Source organism: Cyanistes caeruleus, unplaced genomic scaffold (genome assembly GCF_971803275.1).
Source record: "Cyanistes caeruleus unplaced genomic scaffold, bCyaCae1.hap1.1 HAP1_SUPER_30, whole genome shotgun sequence".
NCBI classification, from domain to species: domain Eukaryota; kingdom Metazoa; phylum Chordata; class Aves; order Passeriformes; family Paridae; genus Cyanistes; species Cyanistes caeruleus.
This window is the reverse complement of record NW_028256295.1, coordinates 3,367,639-3,388,461: the sequence shown is the minus strand read 5'-3', so window position 1 is coordinate 3,388,461 and position 20,823 is coordinate 3,367,639. Positions and strand designations below refer to the sequence as shown.

The 20,823-nt window shown below is 49.1% G+C and overlaps 2 protein-coding genes across 2 annotated transcripts in view; one reads left to right on the top strand and one right to left on the bottom strand.

The window, feature by feature from the left end:
- The window catches only part of LOC111945726 (uncharacterized), a 555,958-nt gene that overhangs the window by 155,417 nt on the left and 379,718 nt on the right, over positions 1 to 20,823 (top strand). The window lies entirely within an intron of this gene.
- The window catches only part of LOC111922621 (uncharacterized), an 813,543-nt gene continuing 795,945 nt past the window's right edge, over positions 3,226 to 20,823 (bottom strand). The window contains exon 15 of the mRNA XM_086874820.1: positions 3,226 to 7,947. The gene's annotated coding sequence lies outside the window, so the exon portion shown is untranslated. The remainder of the gene's footprint in view (positions 7,948 to 20,823) is intronic.

The following is a 20,823-nucleotide window of genomic DNA, read 5'->3' as shown; positions in this document are numbered from 1 at the left end:
AAATGTTCCCTCTCAGGGAAGTGCCAACCGCCCCCGGAGTAATTTGATTTGTAAACGTGCCCCTTAACTCAGGGGATGTACGAGCATTCAAAAAGGAAATGGGGCGACTGCTAGATGACCCATTTGGAGTGGCCGAAAAATTAGACGATTTTCTAGGAAGTAGTATTTACACCTACGAAGATCTCATGGCCATCCTGAGATCCCTGTTTAGCCAGGAGGAGAGAGAAATGATTAAACAGGCGGGCATCAGGGATTGGGAAAGGCGGCACCCGCAGGGAACACCCGGTGACCAAAAGTGGCCGAGTGTGAGCCCGAGTTGGAGCGCCCAGACCGAAGAAGGGAGAAGAAGCATGATGGATTTGAGGAATATCATCGTGCAAGGAATAAGAGAGGCGGTCCCCAGAGGACAGAACATTAGCAAAGTATTTGGGGAATGTCAGGGAAAAGAGGAATCCCCTACCAAATGGGTAGAAAGGTTGCGGAGAAGTCTGCAGATTTACTCCGGGACTGATCCCAGTTCTCCGGTGGGGGAGGTCCTGCTTAAAACGCAGTTTGTGGCTAAATCATGGGAGGACATTAGGAAGAAACTTGAGAAAATTGATGGATGGCAGGAGAAGAGTCTCCAAGAGCTTCTAAGGGAAGCTCAGAAGGTTTATATGAGGAGAGAAGACGAAAAACAGAAACTTCAAGCCAAAATATTAGTGGCTGCAGTAAAAGAAGTTCAAAAACACGAACAGAAACAGGGTAAACAGATACCTAAAAAACAAAAAGGATCTCAAAAGGAGGAAACTCCTCCTCGAAAGGATCTTCCTGAGTGTTTCTACTGTAAGAAAGTAGGACACATGAAAAAGGATTGCAGGAAACGAATAAAAGATGAACAAATATTTAAAGAAGATTAGGGAAGTCTTGGGCTCTTTCAAATGGGGACAGTAACAGCAAAGGAGCCCTTGATAAAATTGAAGGTAGGTCCCCACCGCCAGGAAATGAGTTTCCTGGTTGATACCGGGGCTGAAAGAAGCACCCTGCAGAAGTTGCCTATAGGGTGTGAAACGAGTAAAGAAAAAGTAATTGTAATTGGCGCAAAAGGAGATCCATTTAAAGTCTCGGTAATCAAGGAGGTGGAAATCGAGTCAGAAAATAAGATATGTTTAGGAAATTTGTTGCTTGTAGAAGAAGCAGACTACAATCTATTGGGAAGAGATATGATCATAGCTTTAGGAATAAATATCATTGTGAAAAATTCAGAATTAGTAGTGAAGGTGTTGCATTTAACTTCAAAAGATGAAAAGGAAATTGACCCCCAAGTATGGCACTCAAAAGGGGAAGTGGGAAAATTAGATATTGCTCCCATCAAAATTGAAATTGAAAATCCAGAGAATCCGATAAGGATCCGACAATACCCCATCCCAGCCGAAGGGAGGAAGGGTTTGAAATTAATAATTGACGAGCTGCTTAAAGGAGGCACGCTCGAGCCCTGCATGTCCCCACATAACACCCCCATCCTGGCAGTAAAGAAAGCCGATGGGAACTTCCGATTGGTTCAGGACTTGAGAGCTGTAAATGCTAGAACCCGAACCAGGTTTCCGGTGGTAGCAAATCCTTACACTTTACTAAACAGACTCTCACCAGAGGATGTATGGTATAGTGTAATTGATTTAAAAGATGCTTTCTGGACATGTCCTCTGGATGAAGGGAGTAGGGATTTTTTCGCTTTCCAGTGGGAGGACCCAGATACCAATCGAAATCAGCAATTGCGGTGGACGGTCCTTCCACAAGGATTCGTTGAATCTCCGAACTTGTTCGGACAAGCTTTGGAGCAGCTACTCACTCAATTCATTCCAGAGGAGGGGACAAAACTATTACAATATGTAGACGATTTGCTAATCGCCGGAATCACGGAAGAGCAGGTGAAGAAATGTACCATTTCCCTGCTGAATTTTCTGGGACAAAAGGGGTTGAAAGTATCTAAATCCAAGCTGCAATTCACAGAGCCCGAAGTAAAATATCTTGGACATTGGATATCACAAGGGAAAAAGAAATTAGATCCCGAGAGGGTGGCGGGAATTCTTGAACTTCCTGCCCCACAAACCAAGAGACAAATTAGGCAATTTTTAGGGCTCATGGGATATTGCAGACAGTGGATTGAGGGATACAGTGAAAAGGTGAAATTTCTGTATGAAAGGCTAAATACAGATCGATTAAAATGGACAGGGCAAGACGAAATTAAATTTCAAGAACTAAAGAATGCCCTTGTCACTGCTCCAGTTCTAACATTACCAGACATCAGAAAAGAGTTTCAACTGTTTGTCGACATAAGTGGACAAACAGCACAGGGAGTTTTAACCCAGGAATGGGCAGAAAAGAAGAAACCCATAGGGTTTTTGTCCAAAATCCTAGATCCAGTCAGTCGGGGCTGGCCTACGTGTCTGCAAGCAATTGTGGCAGTAGCACTGTTGGTTGGGGAAGCCAAAAAGGTAACGTTTGGAGCTCCCCTGATAGTTTATACTCCACATGATGTAAGAAACATCTTACAACAAAAAGCAGAGAAATGGTTGACCGATTCAAGGCTTCTGAAATATGAAGCCATGTTAATCAGTTCGCCAGGATTGGAATTAAGGACAACCTCTGCACAAAACCCTGCGCAATTTTTGTACGGGGAACCAACGGGAAAGCTACTACATAATTGTATTGAAGCAGTGGAATTACAGACTAAAGTAAGACCCGATCTGGAGGATCAGGAATTGGAAGGAGGAGAAAAATGGTTTATCGATGGTTCCTCAAGAATGATGGAGGGAAAACGTAAATCGGGTTATGCCATCATAAATGGTATAACAGGACAGACTGTAGAATCGGGTCCCCTAAAAGCAAATTGGTCAGCACAGGCATGTGAACTCTTTGCTCTCCTAAAAGCCCTAAAAGGCTTGAAGGGAAAAAGGGGAACCATCTATACCGATTCAAGATATGCATTTGGGATAGTGCATACCTTCGGGAAAATTTGGGAAGAAAGGGGTCTGATCAACACTAAAGGAAAAGGATTGGTACATGAGGAAATAATTAGACAAATTTTAGAAGCGGTCAGGGAGCCACTGGAGATATCTGTGGTTCATGTAAAAGGACACCAGACCGGACGACAATTCCATACAAGGGGAAACAATTTAGCGGATAAAGAGGCGAAAAGAGCGGCATTGTTGACCGTAAGTATTTCGGAGCTAGTCCCAAGGGAACCCCCAGAGGTTTCAGTGCTTCCTTCAGAAAAGGAGCAGGAAGACTTCAAAAAGGTAGGGGGACATTTCAAAGAGGGAAAATGGTGGTTACCCGACGGGAGGGAGTTGGTCCCGAAGGGGATAGCAAAAGGAATACTCAAAAGACTACATGCACAAACCCATTGGGGAACCAGGGCATTGGCTGAACAATTTTTAAAATTCTTCGGGTGTAAGGGAATCTTCGAGCTTGCAAAACAAGAGGTACAGGGATGTGTGATATGCCAAAAGGTAAACAGAGCGAATTTTCGGCAAACCAATTGGGGAGGTCGGCCAATCTCATACCGACCATTTGAAAGAATCCAAGTGGATTTCACAGAATTACCGAAAATTGGCAGAAATAAATATTTGTTAGTCATAGTAGATAAATTGACACATTGGGTAGAGGCTTTTCCCAGAGCTAAGGCCACGGCTCAAACAGTGTCTAAAATTCTACTGGAGGAAATAATTCCTAGATATGGTATTATAGACCATATTGATTCGGATCAGGGTACACATTTCACCTCAAAAATTATCAAACAGTTGTCCGATGCGTTAGGGATCAGATGGCAATATCATACTCCTTGGCACCCTCAGAGCTCGGGGCAAGTGGAAAGAATGAATCAGACATTGAAGTCACAAATATCCAAATTGACAATTGAAACAAAAATGTCCTGGGTCAAATGTCTCCCCTTGGCATTGTTGAATATAAGAACCATGCCGAACTCAGAAACAGGGCTGTCCCCCTTTGAAATGTTGTATGGAATGCCGTACAAGCATGGTATGCCGGTTGAACATCCTCAAACAGAGGATGTGCAACTCCAACCTTATCTCATTTCTATAAATAAAAACTTACAGGAGTTAAGGAGAAGAGGATTGATTCCTCAAAGCAGCACGTTGGGATTTCCGATCCACCAAATTCAACCAGGGGACAAGGTACTGATCAAAGTGTGGAAAGAGCAACCCCTCAGTCCCCACTGGGAAGGACCATTCCTCGTCCTCCTGACTACAGACACCGCGGTTCGTACAGCTGAAAAGGGCTGGACACACTCTTCCCGAGTGAAGAAAGTTTCGGTTCGCGACTCCCCCGAGTGGAAAATTGTAACCCCTCCGGGATAATTGAAAATCAGGCTTCAGCGGAACAACAAATGAGCAACGAAGACAGGATAAGTTGCACCAATTTTGAATGTTATTGTTTTCCTTTTGTACATTTTAAGTGTGCATATTGTAAACAAACGTGGGTGACTCATTGTTTGGGAGGGCAAAAACCGAAAGGGTTGTGTGCCGCGTGTTACAAAGAGGAATTAGAACAGACCAACCTTTTTCTAGCACTTGCTACCCGGGTGGGTATCTTGGAACTCGACTCTCCGGAGTGGTTCCGATTTTTTCAAAAAGGGTTACGAGGCCATTTGGACTGTAAGGCGGAACCTCTAATAATAGAGTGCCGCCGAAACGTAAAGGTACCGTGCAGGAGCGGCACGATCAAGGCATCTCGGTGGGCAACCTTTAAAAGGAGGTTTGCCATCAGAACGTCAAGGGCCCCTGAAGACAGTCCTTGCTGCCGAGAAGATGGTTATCCCCGCCGTATGTTCTTGTACGGGCGGAGGGAATGGCAGAGGGATGCGATTGTGGGGAATCCTGACGATCCTGAACCTAGCCATGTGCTGGACCGAGAGAACGGGCCCCGAGGCGCCTCCGGGGACGACCTCCCTGGGGAAGTGTGAGCAGTGCCCAACTGTCTCGCGAACCGAGCCATGGATCGCCTGCCCTCCGGAATTGCACGCAGGAGAATGTTGGGCAAACGGTACCCAAATGGACCTGTGTAAGCTGGAAGGAAAAATTTGGTGCTCCACCCCGGGGATAGGTACTGGAAAAAGGCAACCCCATAACACAGGGGAAAAAGAGGTCCAAGCGACCCACCTACGAAATAAGAGAGATATAGGAGGGGTTTCCCCAATCTCGGTCTGCGGGCAGTGTAATAAAACTGTCTGGATTGGAGGAAAGAAACAGTCAACGTTCATTGCGTACCACAGAGTCAACCCCTTGTGTTACAATAAAGCAAACTTAAAATATTGTGCCATGGGGGGGAAATTGTACTGGGAAGGGAAGAACCTGAAACATGAAACGAAAGTGTCATTCAGTAATGAACCGATAGTTTTAGATTTACTGAAAAATGACGATGATAGAGTGTGTCTGCAGTTTGATCAGGTGATCTGTTTCGCAAAAGACGAGGATGGTTCAGACCCTGAAAATAAAATAAAACAATTAACTCTTGAACTAAAAAGGCAGGAAATGGAAAATAAGAAAAAAAGACTCGAACAAGAGAGGTTAAACTCTCTCAGTGAGCAATACGAACAACTAGAAAAACAATACGATAATTGGAAGCTACCTAGCCCTAATCAGAATCTATTCATAGATCTGATGCAGGAAATAGCTACCGAATTGGGATTGACTAATTGTTGGATATGTGGTGGCCTGAAATCAGCCGAAAGATGGCCATGGAAGGGAGAAGGATTAACCCCAGAACAATTACTTAAGTGGACAGGATTAAAATTATCCAAAACAACCCGGCGACCAGAGGGGTGGGTGATTGACAAAAGAATCATTGGAACTTTTTGTGTCAGTCGGGAAGGAAGGGAATTCACCGAGCTAGTTGGTTACACCCCGTGTGTAAAAACTCTCTTGGTAAATTCAGATAAAAAGACAAAAATTTGGCAGCCGGAATCACCCGAGGGCTATTGGAGCCAATCTCGGGAAAATAATTGCGAATGGATAGATCTAATTGGTTTATGTTGGAACAAACAGGACGGGGCGAATCCCTTCCATGCCTTTCTCGGCCTGAGGGAATATTGGGAGGACCCGGCAAAACTTAACAGAGATTGGAAGGCACCGGATGGGATTTACTGGATATGCGGAAAGAAAGCATACAGTGAATTGCCCAGAAATTGGAAAGGGTCATGCACACTCGGAATAATTCGGCCTTTCTTCTTTACACTACCTAAAGATGAAAGCAGGTCTTTAGGTGCTCCCCTCTTTGAAACCCTAGCCCGACAAAAGAGGGAATTGAAACGGGAACTACCAATAGCCGGAGGTAACCACCAGTGGAAGGGGGAGGAATGGCCCGCCGAAAGAATCATACAATATTATGGACCGGCAACATGGGCAAATGATGGCAGTTGGGGATACAGGACCCCAATCTACCTCCTCAATCGGCTCATTAGGTTACAGGCTGTGGTAGAAGTTGTTTCAAACCACACTTCAGAAGCCCTGGAACTCCTAGCAAAACAACATTCTCAGATGAGAGCCTTTGTCTACCAAAACAGACTCGCTCTCGACTATTTGCTAGCTGAGGAGGGAGGAGTGTGTGGCAGATATAACGAGTCAGAGTGTTGCATGGAGATAGATGACTTCGGAGAAACTATAAAGGGTCTAGCCGCTGAAATAAAGAAAGTAGCCCATGTACCCGTCCAGAAGTGGAATTCGATTCTCCAAGCCTCTTGGTGGGATCAAATTTTTGGGCAAGGGGCATGGTGGAAAAAGCTAGTATTCTTTATAGGATGTTCTATTGCCGGAGTCATCTTCCTACCCTGCCTGATTCCTTGTCTAATCAGACTGATACATTCTGTCGTTCAAGGAATGCAGATTGCCTCTCTCCCAATAGACCCAGAAAAGGCACAAGGAAACACTACCCTTCTTTCAAAAATCATGAAGTTAGAAGAAGAAAAAGAGAATAGAAATGCGGTTAAGGCATTGAGGGAATTTGAAAATAAACATATGTTGTCCACAGAAAATATAGAAGAATTAGACCAAGAGGAAAACGACATTATTTAACCTGATATTCCTCTGAAAAAGTATGAAAACACGAATTTTTAATGTGTTCAAATTATTAGGTGGGGGACTGTAATAAAGAATTGAGTAAATAAAAATTCGGAATAAGAAGTTTAAATAAAGTATGTATAATTATAACTAAATGTAAGTATGGAATAAGGAATTCTCCTCCCGGTCGAGATAGAATTCCTTTTCCAAAAATCACGAATTGCAAAAGAACCCCCCCAGATAACAGGTTTCAGCAGACTCATCAACTCGGAGGAAAAGACAGGACACAGGCCATCATAGAAACAAAAGAACCAGCCTAAAAGTCTACCTCCAGAGAAAGGCAACGCCCGGCCGATTTCGGCCGGAGACCATCAAGCAAGACAAAAGGAACGAGCCCCAGGAAGATGGTCGTTGCCAGAATCGAACACCACACCTGCCAAACCCATACTACAGAAACTCAATCAAGAAAGACAAAGAAGAGACTACTCCTCTGAGATATCCATCGGCGCTAGCCCGGATCTCTCAATCCCGCTGTGATGAAATATGTTAAAATACATACAGACTCACTTTGCATTTGAGGAGACTCTGCCCGGATACTTACTGACTCAATGTTCTAGGCCAGGAAATCCATTCACCAGACAATCAGGGACATTTGGTGAATGGAAACTGGTTGGAATTCTAGCCTGGGGACATAAAATCCCTATAAAAACCCAGGCCAGAGAACCCTCAGACGTGGATTTGGGAACACCTATACCTTGCGTATAGACCCTGTCCACCCAGCGCTGCGCTGTCCATTTATTGTGGTTTTTTCCTCGCTGTTTGTTGCTTTATTAATTTATAATAAATTAATCTTTGTTAATCTTTAATCTGCCGTTGCATTTATAACAGGCACCTAATTAGAGGTGGGAGAAGTGAGGCTCCAGGGCTTCCCGCTGAGCCGGAGCCACCGAACACGCAGGGCTGGGAAAGGCGAGCCGGGAGCTGCGGAGAACTTTGTGTTCGGAGCTCAATGGCGGCTCGGGCCGGGCCCGTTCCAGGCCTGTTCCTCATCTCCGCCCTTCCCCTCACACAGCCCGGGGCGGGCCCTGAGAGCGCGGGGCGGGGCTGTGCTGGGTGCAGAGCCCACCGCTGGCTGCGATTGGCTGCTGCTGCCGTCACTCGTGGCTCTAGCGATCGATGATTGGGCAGAGCGGGGACAAGCCCGGCCCCGCTGGCGCCCCCAGGGCGGCCGTGGGGCAGGAGAGCCGCCATTGCCGGAGCGTCTGTGCGGGCCCGGCAGCGGCGGCAGCGGCCGGAGCCCGGTGAGGCGGCGGCGGAGCTCGGAGGCGGCCCCAGCCATCGCAGGTGGGAGCCGCGCTCGGTTCTGCGGGGGCTCGGGGCTCGCTGCGAGCCCGGGAGGGGGCGGCGGGGGGCTGTGGCGGGTGGCTTGTGCCGTGGCCGGCCCGTGTTGGCCCTGGCGTGAGGGCGCTGCGGGAGCGGCTGCCCGCGGTCTCCTTCCCGCTGGGGCCTCGGCAGGAGCCGGTGCCGGAGCAGCGCTGGCTCGTCCCGGTTCGTGTCGGTAGCCCGGAGGTGGCTGCGCTGTGCCCGGGGCTGGGCGGGCAAATTCCCGGCGCCAGAGGTTTGTGTGGCCAAAGGAGGCAGAGGAGCGGTGTGAGAGTGACTTTATTGCTGCCCAAAGGGAGAGGCCGTGGGGCATTTGCCGTGCGCTCTCTCCAGCTGCTGGAGGACGCGGCCTCGTTTTTGTCCTGATTTTCCCGGCCGCGTGTCCCTGTCCCTTTTCCCACTGGCGGAGGTGCTTGGAAGGTTCAGACTTCCCCATCTGCCTCCTGCATGTCCCGGTTAATATGTACCCACCACTTTTGTATAATATCCGATATTGATGGCTCTGTTAAGTCTTTGTTCTTCTGGAAGTTCAGGAATTTAGCGGGGACTTTGTCAGAGCAGCGGTCCTTGTCAATTAGTAACATTTTCTGAAACTGATGCTTTCTCCCATTGCTTCCTTATGTGCAAGTCCCTGGCCCTATCTGCAAGCAGATTCACTCATTGGCTCTGTTTTTTCTTCCTGGGTGTTCTTTGATTTTGGGATTGCTCTCAGTGCCCTCATTCTCTGTCCTTTTGTAGCCGTTTGTGGCTCAGGAGGCCTGGCTGCCCCCTGCATCCCCTTGCTCAGCTGCTGAATGAGCTGCACTCAGCAAGGTGCAGTGTATGGTGAAAAGATGAGAGTTGCTGTAGAAATGAGAGGAGAAACTGCATTCGTTTAACCCATGGTCTGCCAGGGAACCACAAAAAAGTTGCCCATTCCCATCCTTTCCATGTTTGGACTAGTACATGACATTTTTCTTATACCCTTTGTTATCTGTTTCTCCACTTTTCCTTTGTGATCTATTTGCCAACAGCAGTTTGAGTTATTTAATTTTCCACAAACTCTGCCTCCTTTTCCTGCTAAAAGATAATCTGACCCCATCCCATTGTGAAATGTTGTGTTCCTCATCTGAGCGGATTGGTTGGGAAGAAAGTCAGGAACTGGAGCTGTCTGGTTGGGTATTATTTTGAGGACATCCTGTAATCTAATTATACCATGGAAATGATAAATTAGTTCTCTGGCTCCTGATATGAATTCATTAGGGTTCCCAGGGCCTGGTCCATGGTGTTGCAGGATTTGTTCTGGTGGCCATTCATCTTTTCCCCATTTTTGGGTGCTCCCTCTGGGCAGGGCTGCATCAATTTTGGGCTTTTCTCTAATTAAATCAGCACATACTTGGATTCCCAACTGAATTCCCTTAACTTGGGGTAGCAACAAAATGCGGAGCTGTAATTCACCCTAGATAACATAGAAAGTGAGAGCACAAGTTGAGGTGGGGACTGGGATGATTCTCCCCCATTTTTTATAGTGAAATTTTCACAGCATTGTCCATTTGCAGTTTTCCTTTTTAGCTTAACCAATTTCTGCTGCAGAGTCAGATATCCTCACCATGGGATCTGCCTTTAGCTGTGCAAATTCCATCTGTGCCCCCAGGCAGAGCTTGGGGTGAGGGGCAGAGGAATTCAGGCCAATTCCTCCCCCAGGCAGGAACACCCTGGTACATTGTCCAGGCTTTGCCCCAGGAGTGTTAATTTGCATTTCTAAAGCTCCTCTGCTGGCTGCCTGGAATGAAGCTTCTCTTCCAGGGCAGCCATGAGATGACTCACATGGAGCCCCAACCCCACCCCCCCAATTTTTTTTTTTTTTTTCTTTTTTAAGACAATTTTCTATTAACTGTTTCCATTTGAAAGGGCCACATTTCAAGGTCTTCTGGTTTTCAAAATGCAGCTTAAATGTGAACATGGAAAAACCCATACCATAATTTTGTCATCACTAAGAGCCACGCACAAACATAAAAACAAAAATTAGAAAGAAATCAAGTGTTTTCTAATACTTCTCCTCTGTCTAAAACTGATTCTCACACCCCTGGCCCAAACAGAACTGCGAACAGAAAAGTAGAATTATTACTTAAAGTTCTTCTAATGGTGTAATCCTTTCACTGAAACTGTGAAAAGCAAAAACTCTCCAACAATGTTATTAGAGAAATAAAGCATGACTTGATTCTGAACAGAATCATTTCAACCACACATAGTCTGCGTGTGCAGAGAAAATCATTCCATGACATGTGAGTTTTACTAGATGTTTCCTAAACTTTATACAGTCTGAACCCATAGAAATCCATTGGTTTAGTGTTCATTGTTTCCAAGTTGTGGAGTCCTTAGTGTTTGGTTTCCTGTTGCACCCGGATTTCTGTGCCTCGGATGTGAATTAGGTCTGCACTCCTGGATTTCCTGCTCAGCCTTTTCCAGACCAGGTGTCTCCAGCTGTGCCAGGGCAGTGTCTGGGGTAGATGTTGGTTGATGTTTGCTGTGGGGCCTTGATGTTTTGTTGATGGTCGTTGTCTTTGTGGGAATCTTTTGGGCTCTTCCCAGTCTGTTGAGACGTTAAGCTCATCTCTGCTGAGTGGTGGAACATCCCTTTAAAAAATCCTTGAAAATTCCTTTCCTCAAGGTAAATGCAAACCAAGCCTGACTGGAGAAATCAAATAAAAAATAATTTTACACTTGGTATATTTTCCAGTACTTTAATCCCAGCCAGCCCAGAGTGTGAGTGTAATTGAGAGCCAGAGTGGAATTCTCCCGGTGCCTTCCCCAGCAGCTGTGGCGAGGGCAGGCACAGAAAGCCCTGAAGCTCCAGCAGTGCCAGCCAGGATTGTCCCGCAGGGGCTGGAGATGCCAAAGGAGGGTGCCCAGGCCGAGGATTTCAGCAGAGGATCTGTGGGCAGGCCCAGGGGCTTCCCCCGCTGGGGAGCCCTGGCTGCTGCTGCCTTGCCTTCAGTGCAGGCTCAGGGGCGGCTCCCATCCTCCTGCTGCAGCCGGGAAATCCAAATCTGCGGGGCTGCAGAGCCCTTGAGCCGAGGCTGAGGGGTCCCCCCGTGTTCAGCTGTGCTGGGGCTGTTTCTGTGCTCAGGGACACTTGGAATGGGCCGTGCCACTTGGCCACCAGAGCTGCTTCTTTCCACTGCTTCGGCAGGACCCGATGTCCTGCTTGGGTGTGTCGCAGTAGAGATGGACAATGACACCTGTTTCTTCTTCCACCATAGCCAAAGCTTTATTGCACACAGCTTATATTTACATGGTTATCAGAAGGCTCCGTGCTTAATTCCAGTTGGTTGGGAACTCAGTTCACTGGTTGGTAATGGCGAGTGTACACGTCAATCCAAACTTTTCTCTCTAACAATGTTTTCATACTTTTTCTACTGATTCCCATGGGACAGATCCCTTGTTACTTCAGGTGCACTTGTTTTTCTCCCCAAGAATAGTTTGTTATGTTAACAAACTTTTCATTCTCAAAATGTTTTTGCCTGGGAACTTATCAGGCCAGCTGCTAGCTACATTAAGCCCAAGTAACAAGTCCTAAACCACAATTTTACAAGTCCTTTCTTTTGTAAGGTTTTACCTTTATGTGGCAGGGTGTTGTGGACAGCAAAGTCCAAAGGTGGGTGTGCCTCAAATCTCTCCCAGCCCGGGTCTGGATCTCTCTCAATTCAATGCAGGCATGGGTTTCTCCCCAGCCCCCTCTCCAGGCTGTTCAAACAGGAGGCTGGGTTAAACCCTTCCCCTGTCCTCAATTCTAAATCCTCCTGTGCTACTGAACAAGTTTCATACTGCAGTCACCGAGCTCTGCTCATCCATTTAGGGGCTCTGTTGGGGTACGTGGGAGAAGGTGAGGAGGGGTCCCCGGGGGTCGTGTCCCCCCCCAGGAGCGCCTGTGACTCCCCCATGTCCCCCCCATGCCGGGCTCACCCCCTTTTGTCTCTGCCAGAGCTCCTGACCCAGCTCCTGCTGTGCCCTGGGAGGGGCTTTGGGGAGCCCCCCTGGGACCCCCTTGGATCCCCATTCCTGGGCCCTGGGACCCCCCCGCATCTCCTTCCCCAGCTCCGGGACCCCCTGCAGCCCCTTCTCCTGCACCCACAGCGCCCTGCACCCCCTTTCCCGGGGATCCTCCCCTGCCAGCCCCTGGATCCCCCGGTTCCGTCAGCCCGGGGACCCCCGGAGCCCCATTCCCGGCCATCCCGGGGCACCGCACCCCCAGGCCTCCCTTTCCAGGGAAAGCCGAGCTGGGCACGGGGCTCTCCAGCCGCTCTGGCATTTCTGATCACCCAAAGGAGAGGGAGAGAGCAGCAGAGAGAGAGAAGGAGATCGGGAATCGGGGCTCGGGCTCCCAGCGGCCGCTCCTGCTCCGCCGGGGCTGGGGAGCCGCAGCCGCAGGAAAAATGGGATCTGCGGATGCCGGGGCTTCCCCCGCTTTGGGCCGAAGCCGGCGGGTTCCAGGCAGAGTTTGAGCGCAGGGCCCGGGAGTTCAGCCCAGTTTGTCCCGGGGGTCCCGCAGTGCGCGGCCGAGGAGGGTCCCGGGGGATCCCGGGAGGGGATCCAGGGGAATTCCCTGGAATTGCCCCGTCCCCTCCCCCCGCGCTCCCTCGGGCACTTTCGCTTCCGCCTTGGCCGCCCTGCGCCGCCGGGATCTGCCCGGCGACCGGTGACGTCACTGCAGCCTCGGGCTGCCACTGGCGGGCAGCAAAGAGCGGCGCCAATGGCGGGGCCGGAGGCGGCTCCGGGGGCGGGGCCGGGGCTGGGGGCGGGGCCGCAGCGGAGCAGCGCGATGGCTCCAGCGCTGGGGCCGGGGGCGCTCCCGGGGGGCGGCGAGAGGTGAGGGGGACCCCGGCACCGGGACTCTTTGATCGCCCATTCCGGAGCGCCGAGGGGCCCCTAAACCCCCATTCCTGGCCGCCGCCATCCCACCGAACTCCCATTCTCGGCCGTGGGTCCCACCCTGCACCCCCTTACCCGGCACCAGGAACGCCTGCACCCCTTTCCCGGCCATCCCGCCTCCCGCAGCCCCCAGAGCCCCCTTCTCCTTGACCCATTTACCCCCCGGACCCCTATTCCTGCCTCTCCCAGCAGCCAGCCCCTCCTTTCCTCAGCACTCAGGACACCCGGGACCCCTATTCCCAGCCATCCCGGCTTTCCCTGCCCTGTCCTGGCAATGGGGACAGCGGGGACCCTTGGAGCTCCCTTTCCTGGGTACAGGAACGCCCTGAACTCCAGCCATGCCACATCTAGCCAGCCCTAGCCTCCCATCTTGTCACTCCTGGCATCCCCAAATGCCCTTCCCGGCTCTCCCCGTCCCCCCTTTCCTTCAGCCGTGACCCCCCCGATCCCAAATCTCCAAATGTCCCCCCAGTTCTCCTCTCCCTGCGTTCCCTGCACGCGGCGCTGTCGGAGCCCGGCCCGGGCTTCCCGCAGTCCATGTCCATGGGGTCCCTGGCTGGGATCCCCTTCCAGCGCCGCCGCAGCGAGCGGGGCCGGGCGGAGCCGAGCCGGGATCTTGGGATAGCCAGGGCTGGGATATTGGGATAGCCAGGGCTGGGATATTGGGATAGCCAGGGCTGGGATATTGGGATAGCCAGGGCTGGGATCTTGGGATAGCCAGGGCTGGGATATTGGGATAGCCAGGGCTGGGATATTGGGATAGCCAGAGCTGGGATATTGGGATAGCCAGAGCTGGGATATTGGGATAGCCAGGGCTGGGATATTGGGATAGCCAGGGCTGGGATATTGGGATAGCCAGGGCTGGGATATTGGGATAGCCAGGGCTGGGATATTGGGATAGCCAGAGCTGGGATATTGGGATAGCCAGGGCCGGGATATTGGGATAGCCAGGGCTGGGATATTGGGATAGCCAGGGCTGGGATATTGGGATAGCCAGGGCCGGCACAAGGAGCGGCACCGGCACGGGGCCAGCGGGGAGCTGCAGATGCTGCAGCAGCGGCACAGCCAGAGCGGGGCTGAGCGGGGGGAGCCGGGGCTGGGGGATCTGTGGGGCTGCGATGGCAACTGTGGCACCGCCATGGGGATCCCTGAGATCCAGGCTGAGGGATTAACAAATTCCCTGGCTCACAGCTGCAGGGAATGTCTCCGGAAATATGTCAGATATGGGCAGGAGATGCTGGAGTGTAAAGGTGGGGAGGGCAGAAATCCCATGGGAATATGGGAATGGGAATGTGGGATATCGGTAGGCAAAATTTGGGAATGTGGGAATTCCCATGGAAATTCCATGGATGGATCTCAGACATCGCACTCCCACGGGACCTCCATGGATGGATCCCGCTGCTGTCCCATTCCCATGGGAATTCTGTGGATGGATCTCACTGCCATGCCATTCCCATAGAATTCCATGGGCAGATCTCCCCATCGCACTGCCATGAGAGCCGCAATCCGGTTCCCCTCCAAACCCATCCTGGGGGTTGCCCTGTTCCTTGCCATCCCCACCCCCCACAAGACTCCTGGGGGTCCCCCCAGGACCCCTCCAGCCCCCCCAAACTCTTCCTGGGTTCCCCCTCATCCCCCTGTGACAGGAATTCCTGTGAGTCCCCCTGTGTCCCCTCCCCCAGGACTTTGGGGGTCCCACCCGACCTGTCCCTGCACCCCCAGATTTCTTCCACAGCCCCCCTGTGATGGTGGAGGGTGGGGGCCGAGTGCTGGTGCCCCCCTGCCTGCAGCAGATCCAGCGGTGAGGGCAGTTCGGGGGGTCCCTCAGCATTTGGGGTCCCTGGGATTTGGGGTGACCCCCCGGGCCCCCCAGGATCTCCCTGAACACGCTGACGCTGCCCGTGCGCAGTGAGAAGGTTCAAACCCGGCACGGGGTCCCCAGCACTGCCACCCGCATTGCCCAGGTACCCCCAAACCTGCCGAGAACCCCCAAAGCCCCCGGGACACCCCAACCTCCCCTGATCCCAAACACATCCCTGGATGCTCCAAAAACTCCCCAAAACCACAAAACCCAATACAGACATTGAGAAGGTTCATACCTGGCATGGGGTCCCCATCTCCATCACCAGCAGGTTCCCCAAAACAGCCTTGAGATCCCAAATTCCACTCCCGGGATCGCCCAAATTCCCTCATCAGGACCCGTGTAAACCACCATGGCCCCAAAACCACCCAGAACTTCCGAAAACCCCCCAGGAAACGCTCACAAAGGTTTATACCCAGCATGGGGACCCCATCATCTCCATCGGCATCACCCAGGTACCCCCAAACCCCTCCCGGGACCCCCAACCCCTCCCGGGCTCCACTGCCGGAACCAACGGGAGCGGTGTTGCCCTTTTAAGAGGAGTTACAGTGGGACCCGACAACACCGGGGGCCCTTAAAGCGGCCATGGTAGAGAGAACCCCCAAAATTCATCCTGGGGGACAAAACATCCCCTACAGGGGCTTGGGGTGGGGACACCCCTAAAAATGTCACTTAAAGCCGTCATGATCCCCCCTCAAAAGGGGCTTGTGGGGCTGCGGCCGCACAAACACCCTAAAATGGGGAGGAAAAAACACCCCTGTAGTGGTGGGATCCCCCCCAAAAAACCTGAAAAAGAGAAAAACTCCTCTTGAGAGGGGCCTGAAGACCCTGAAGGGCCCTGGAAGAGGGACAAAATCCCCTCCTGTGCTGGGGCCTCCCCGAGCCGGGAACTCTCCCGTTCCTGCTCTCGGGGGAGCCCCGAACGACGGCGGCTCCTGGGCTGAGCCCCCCTCAGCCGGGGCTGCGGGGGGAACTGGGGGGGCTGGGACGGGGCTTGGGGCTCCTGGGGTGAACTGGGGGACCCTCAGTGCTCCCACCTCCCCCTGTTCCCCTGTCCCGCCCCGTTCCCATTGTTCCCCCAAAGCTCCGCTGCCCCCAGCTCGGTTTGGGGGGGACCCAGCCCTTTCCCATCGTGTCCCGGCCCGGCCCCGCTCACCCGAGGGCTCCGAACCGCGCACAGGGACAGAGGAGGGACAGAGCAGGAGGAAGAGGAGGGACAGAGGAGGAGGAAGAGGAGGAGCAGGAGGAGGAAGAGCTGGAGCAGGCAGAGGAGGCTCCACCTGCGCTCCCCGCTCTCTGCATCTGCAGCTCCTTCGGGACCATCGCCCCCCATCCCGCAGGTGCCCGGGGAGGGGGAGCTCGCCCCAAATCCCCCGGGGCTCCCTGGCTTTGGGGTTTTTGGGGGGGATGTTTGGGGATGGCAGGGCTCCAGAGCCGAGCCGCAGATGCCCCTCGGGGGCACCCCGGGGGTCCCCGGGAGGTGTTTTTGGGGGGTCCCGGTGGCGGTGGCGGCAGAGCCCCGGCAAAGGGGCCGGGGGGATGCGGGTCCGGCATGGCCGGGAAAGGGGTTCGGGGCTCCCGGTGCCGGCAGTGGCTGCTCCCAGCATTGCCCAGTTGCTCCCCACGTGTGGCTCCAGTTTCCTGTGAGCCCCACGATAAGCCAAATCACTCCCAGTCATTCCCTATTAGAGTACAATTTGTCTCCATTTTATCACAGTTTTCCACATTTTTATCCAATTTTCCCCATTTTTATCCCATTTTTGCTCTATTTTCCTAATTTTTATCCTATTTCCATATAGTTTTCGTCATTTTTATCCTATTTTTTATTTTTCACCAACTTTTCCCTCATTTTTTTTCCTTTTTCCTCCATTTCTGCCTTTTTTATCTCATTTTTCCGCAGTTTTCTCTATTTTTTCCTTTTTTTCTTCCTATTTTTCCTCCACTCTTATTCAGTTTTTTCCCCATGTTTTCCTATTTTCCCCCCAATTTTTTTTCTATTTTTAATCTATTTTTTTTTCCCATTTCCCCATTTTACCATATTTTTGCTCCATTTTTCCCCATGTTCTCTCCTGTTTTCCCCATTTTCTTCCATATTTTCCACCATTCTTGCAATATTTTTACCATTTTTATTCCTATTTTTACCTCAGTTTTCCCCATTATTTTCCCCATTTTTATCCTGGTTTTATCTCATTTTTCCACAATTTTATCCCAATTTTTTTCCATTTCTTTCTCCCATTTTTCCCAATTTTTCCTCCATTTCCATCCCATTTTCCCCAATTTTTCCCTATTTTTTTCCAATTTTTTCCCTAATTTTGGCTCCATTTTCCCCCATTTTTGCTCCATTTTTCCTGTCATTTTTCTCAGTTTTCCCCCCATATTTTTGTAGTTTCCCCCGACTTTTCCACGTTCTTCCTCCATTTCTATCCTATTTTTCTCGATTTCTCCTTATCTTCCCCATTTAAGTATCCCAAAAATTGAAATTTTGTGGAAAAAAAATAGAAATTTTGGTGGGAAAAAAGGTGCTTTGGTGGCAAAATTCCATGAATTTAAATCACAGCTTTCCCATGATTTTTCCATGATTTTTCCATGATTTCCAGCCAGAAGGAGGTGTGGGATTCATTCCAATATTCTGGAAGCTGGAAGAGGACCAAGCCATCAGTCTTCCAAAAAACCTGGAGCACTCAAATGTGCAATTCCACCTTTCCCCACTCCCCGGATTCTCAGGTCTGGAAATTCTTCCACAACCTCCCAGGCAGGCAATTCCCAAAATTCCATGGAAAAATGGGATAGTTGGATTCCATCCTGGTTTTTTCCTGATTTTTCCCATTTTTTTCCCAGTTTTTGTCCCCTTTTTTCCTGTTTTTTCCTGATCTTTCCAGATTATTTTCCTCTTTATATTCCTCACTTTTCCCCCGATTTTTCCCAATATTTTCCTAATATTTTCCCAATTTTTTCCCAATTTTTTCTTTCCTTTTTTTCCCATTTTTCCTGATTTTCCCCTCTTTTTTTCCCAATTTTTTTCCTGGTTTTTTTTCCAGTTCTTTCTCAAATTTTCCTGATTTTTTCCTGATTTCCCTTGATTTTTCCCTCTTCTTTTCCCAAATTTTTCTGGATTTTCCCCTACTTTTTCTTAAATTTTTCCCTCATTTTCTGTTTTTTCCCCTGATTTTTCCCAGATTTTTCCCTGATTTTCCCACAATTTTTTTCATTATTTTTTCTGATTTTTCCAGTTTTCATTTACTTTTTCTTTTCCTGATCTTTCTCTCATTTTTCATAATTTTTTTCAAATTTTTTTCCCATTTTTTTCCTGAATTTTCCCTCTGATTTGTCCCAATTTCCCCCCATTTTTTTCTAATTTTTCCTGACTTTTGCCTTTTTTTTCTAAATATTTCCTGGCTTTTTCCCAGTTTTTTCCCATTTATCTGTGGGGTTTTTTTCCCTGTTCTCTTTTCCTCATTTTTTCCCTGATTTTTTCCTTAATTTTTCCCAGTCTTCTTCCTCTTTTTTTTCCACATTTTTACCCATTTTTTCCCTATTTCTTCCCCCATTTTTTCCTGATTTCCCCTCTTCTTTTCCCAATTGTTTCCTGGTTAGTCCCCAATTTTTTTATAGTTTTTCCCTGATTATTTCCCTGTATTTTCTAGTTTTTTTACTGATTTTTCGTGATTTTTTTAGGTTTCTTTCCTCTTACTTCTCAATTTTTCAAATTTTGTTCCTGATTTTTCCTGATTTTTTTCCTGATATTTTCTCTTTCTTTTCCTGATTTTTTTTTCAGTTTTTTCCCAATCTTTTCTCAAAATTTTCCTTGATTTTTGCGGTTTTTCCCATTTTTTTGCCCATTTTTCCCCCTGATTTTTCCCTTTTCGTTTCCCAAATTTTTCTGGTTTTCCCAGTTTTTTCCTGATTCTTTTTCATTGTTTTTTTATGATTTCTTTTCCAGATTTTTTTATCCTTTTCCTGATTTTTTTTCCCTTATTTCCTTTGATTTTTCTTCTTTTTTCACAATTTTTTTCTGATTTTTTCCAACATTTTTCTCAAGTATTTCTGTTTGTTCTTTGATTTTTCCAAATTTTTTCCTGATTTTTCCCAGGGATTTTTGTCTTTCTTTTCCTGATATTTTCCCTTATTTTTATCAAATTTTCCCCAATTTTTTTCATGCTTTTCTCTTTTTTTCCTTCTTTTTCCAGATATTTCTGCCTTCTTTTCTCAAATTTTTCCTAGTGTTCTCCCAATTTCTTCTCAAATTTCACTGATTTTTCCTGGTTTTTTTCCAATTTTTTTCATTATTTCCCATTTTTTCCTAGATTTTATTCCTCTTTGTTTGCTTGATTTTTTTCCTGACCTTTCCCAGTTATTTCCCAGTTTTATTCCTGGCTTTCCCCATATTTTTCCTATATTTTTCCTGTGTTTTCCAGATTTTTCCTTATTTTCCTATTTTTTCCTGATTTTTTTTCCTGATTTTTCCCCATTTTTTCCTGATTTTTTCCTGATTTTTCCCAGGTTTTTTGCACTTCCTTTTCCTGTTTTTTTTCCTTGATTTTTCACAATTTTTTTCTTGAGTTTCCTCTTTTTTTTCCCAAATTTTTCCTGGTTTTCCCCAATTTTTTGTCAAATTTTCCCCTGTTTTTCCCAAATTTTTCCCAATTATTTCCTGATGTTTTCTTAATTTTTTTGGATTTCGCCTTGATATTTTTCATTTTCCCTGAATTTTCCCTTCCATTTTCCTTGAATTTATGCTGGGTTTTTTTTTCCATTTTTCCCCAATTTTCCAGTTTCCTTCACACTCCCAGTATCATCCCAGTAACTCCCAGTCTGATCCCAGTCACTCCCAGTCTAATCCCAGTCACTCCCAGTATGAGGCCAGTGGCCCCCAGTTGCTCCCTGGCAGTGCCAGTGTGACCCCAGTAGCCTCCAGTGTGATCCCTGGGACTCCCTGTCTCTCCCAGTATATCCCAGTCAGCCCCAGCACGCTCCCAGTCATTCCCAGCTCCTCCCAGTTGCTCTCAGCATGATCCCAGTTGTTCCCAGCCACTCCCAGTCAATCCCAGTATGATTCCAGTCACCCTCAGTGGGATCCCAGTCTCAGCCAGCAGGGACCCAGCTGCTCCCACTGTGATCCCAGTATGATCCCAGTTGAGTATGATCCCAGAATAGTTGCAATTCTTCCCAGTTGCTACCAGTGTGATCCCAGTTGTCCCTGGAATAGTCCCAGTCCATCTCAGCATGGTTCCACTCACTCCCAGTTGCCCCCACCACTGTTCCAGCTGTTCCCAGTATGGTTATAGACACTCCCAGTATATCCCAGTCGCCCCAGTAAGGTTCTGGTTACCTCAGAATGATCCCACTCTTTCCCACTTCCTCCCAGTATGATCCCAGCTGTGGTCTCAGTTCCCTCAGCATGGTTCCAGTACCTTCCAGTTGATCCCAGTTGCTCCCAATGTGTCCACATTTTCCTCCCAACATGGGCCCAGTAGCTCCCAGTAACCCCCAGTCAGGTTCCATTCACACCCACTGTAATCCCAGTGGTTCCCAGTGCTATCCCTGTAGGAGCCATTGTCACTCCCAGTATGGTTCCAGTCACTTCCAGGATGATCCCAGTCACTCCCACTACAA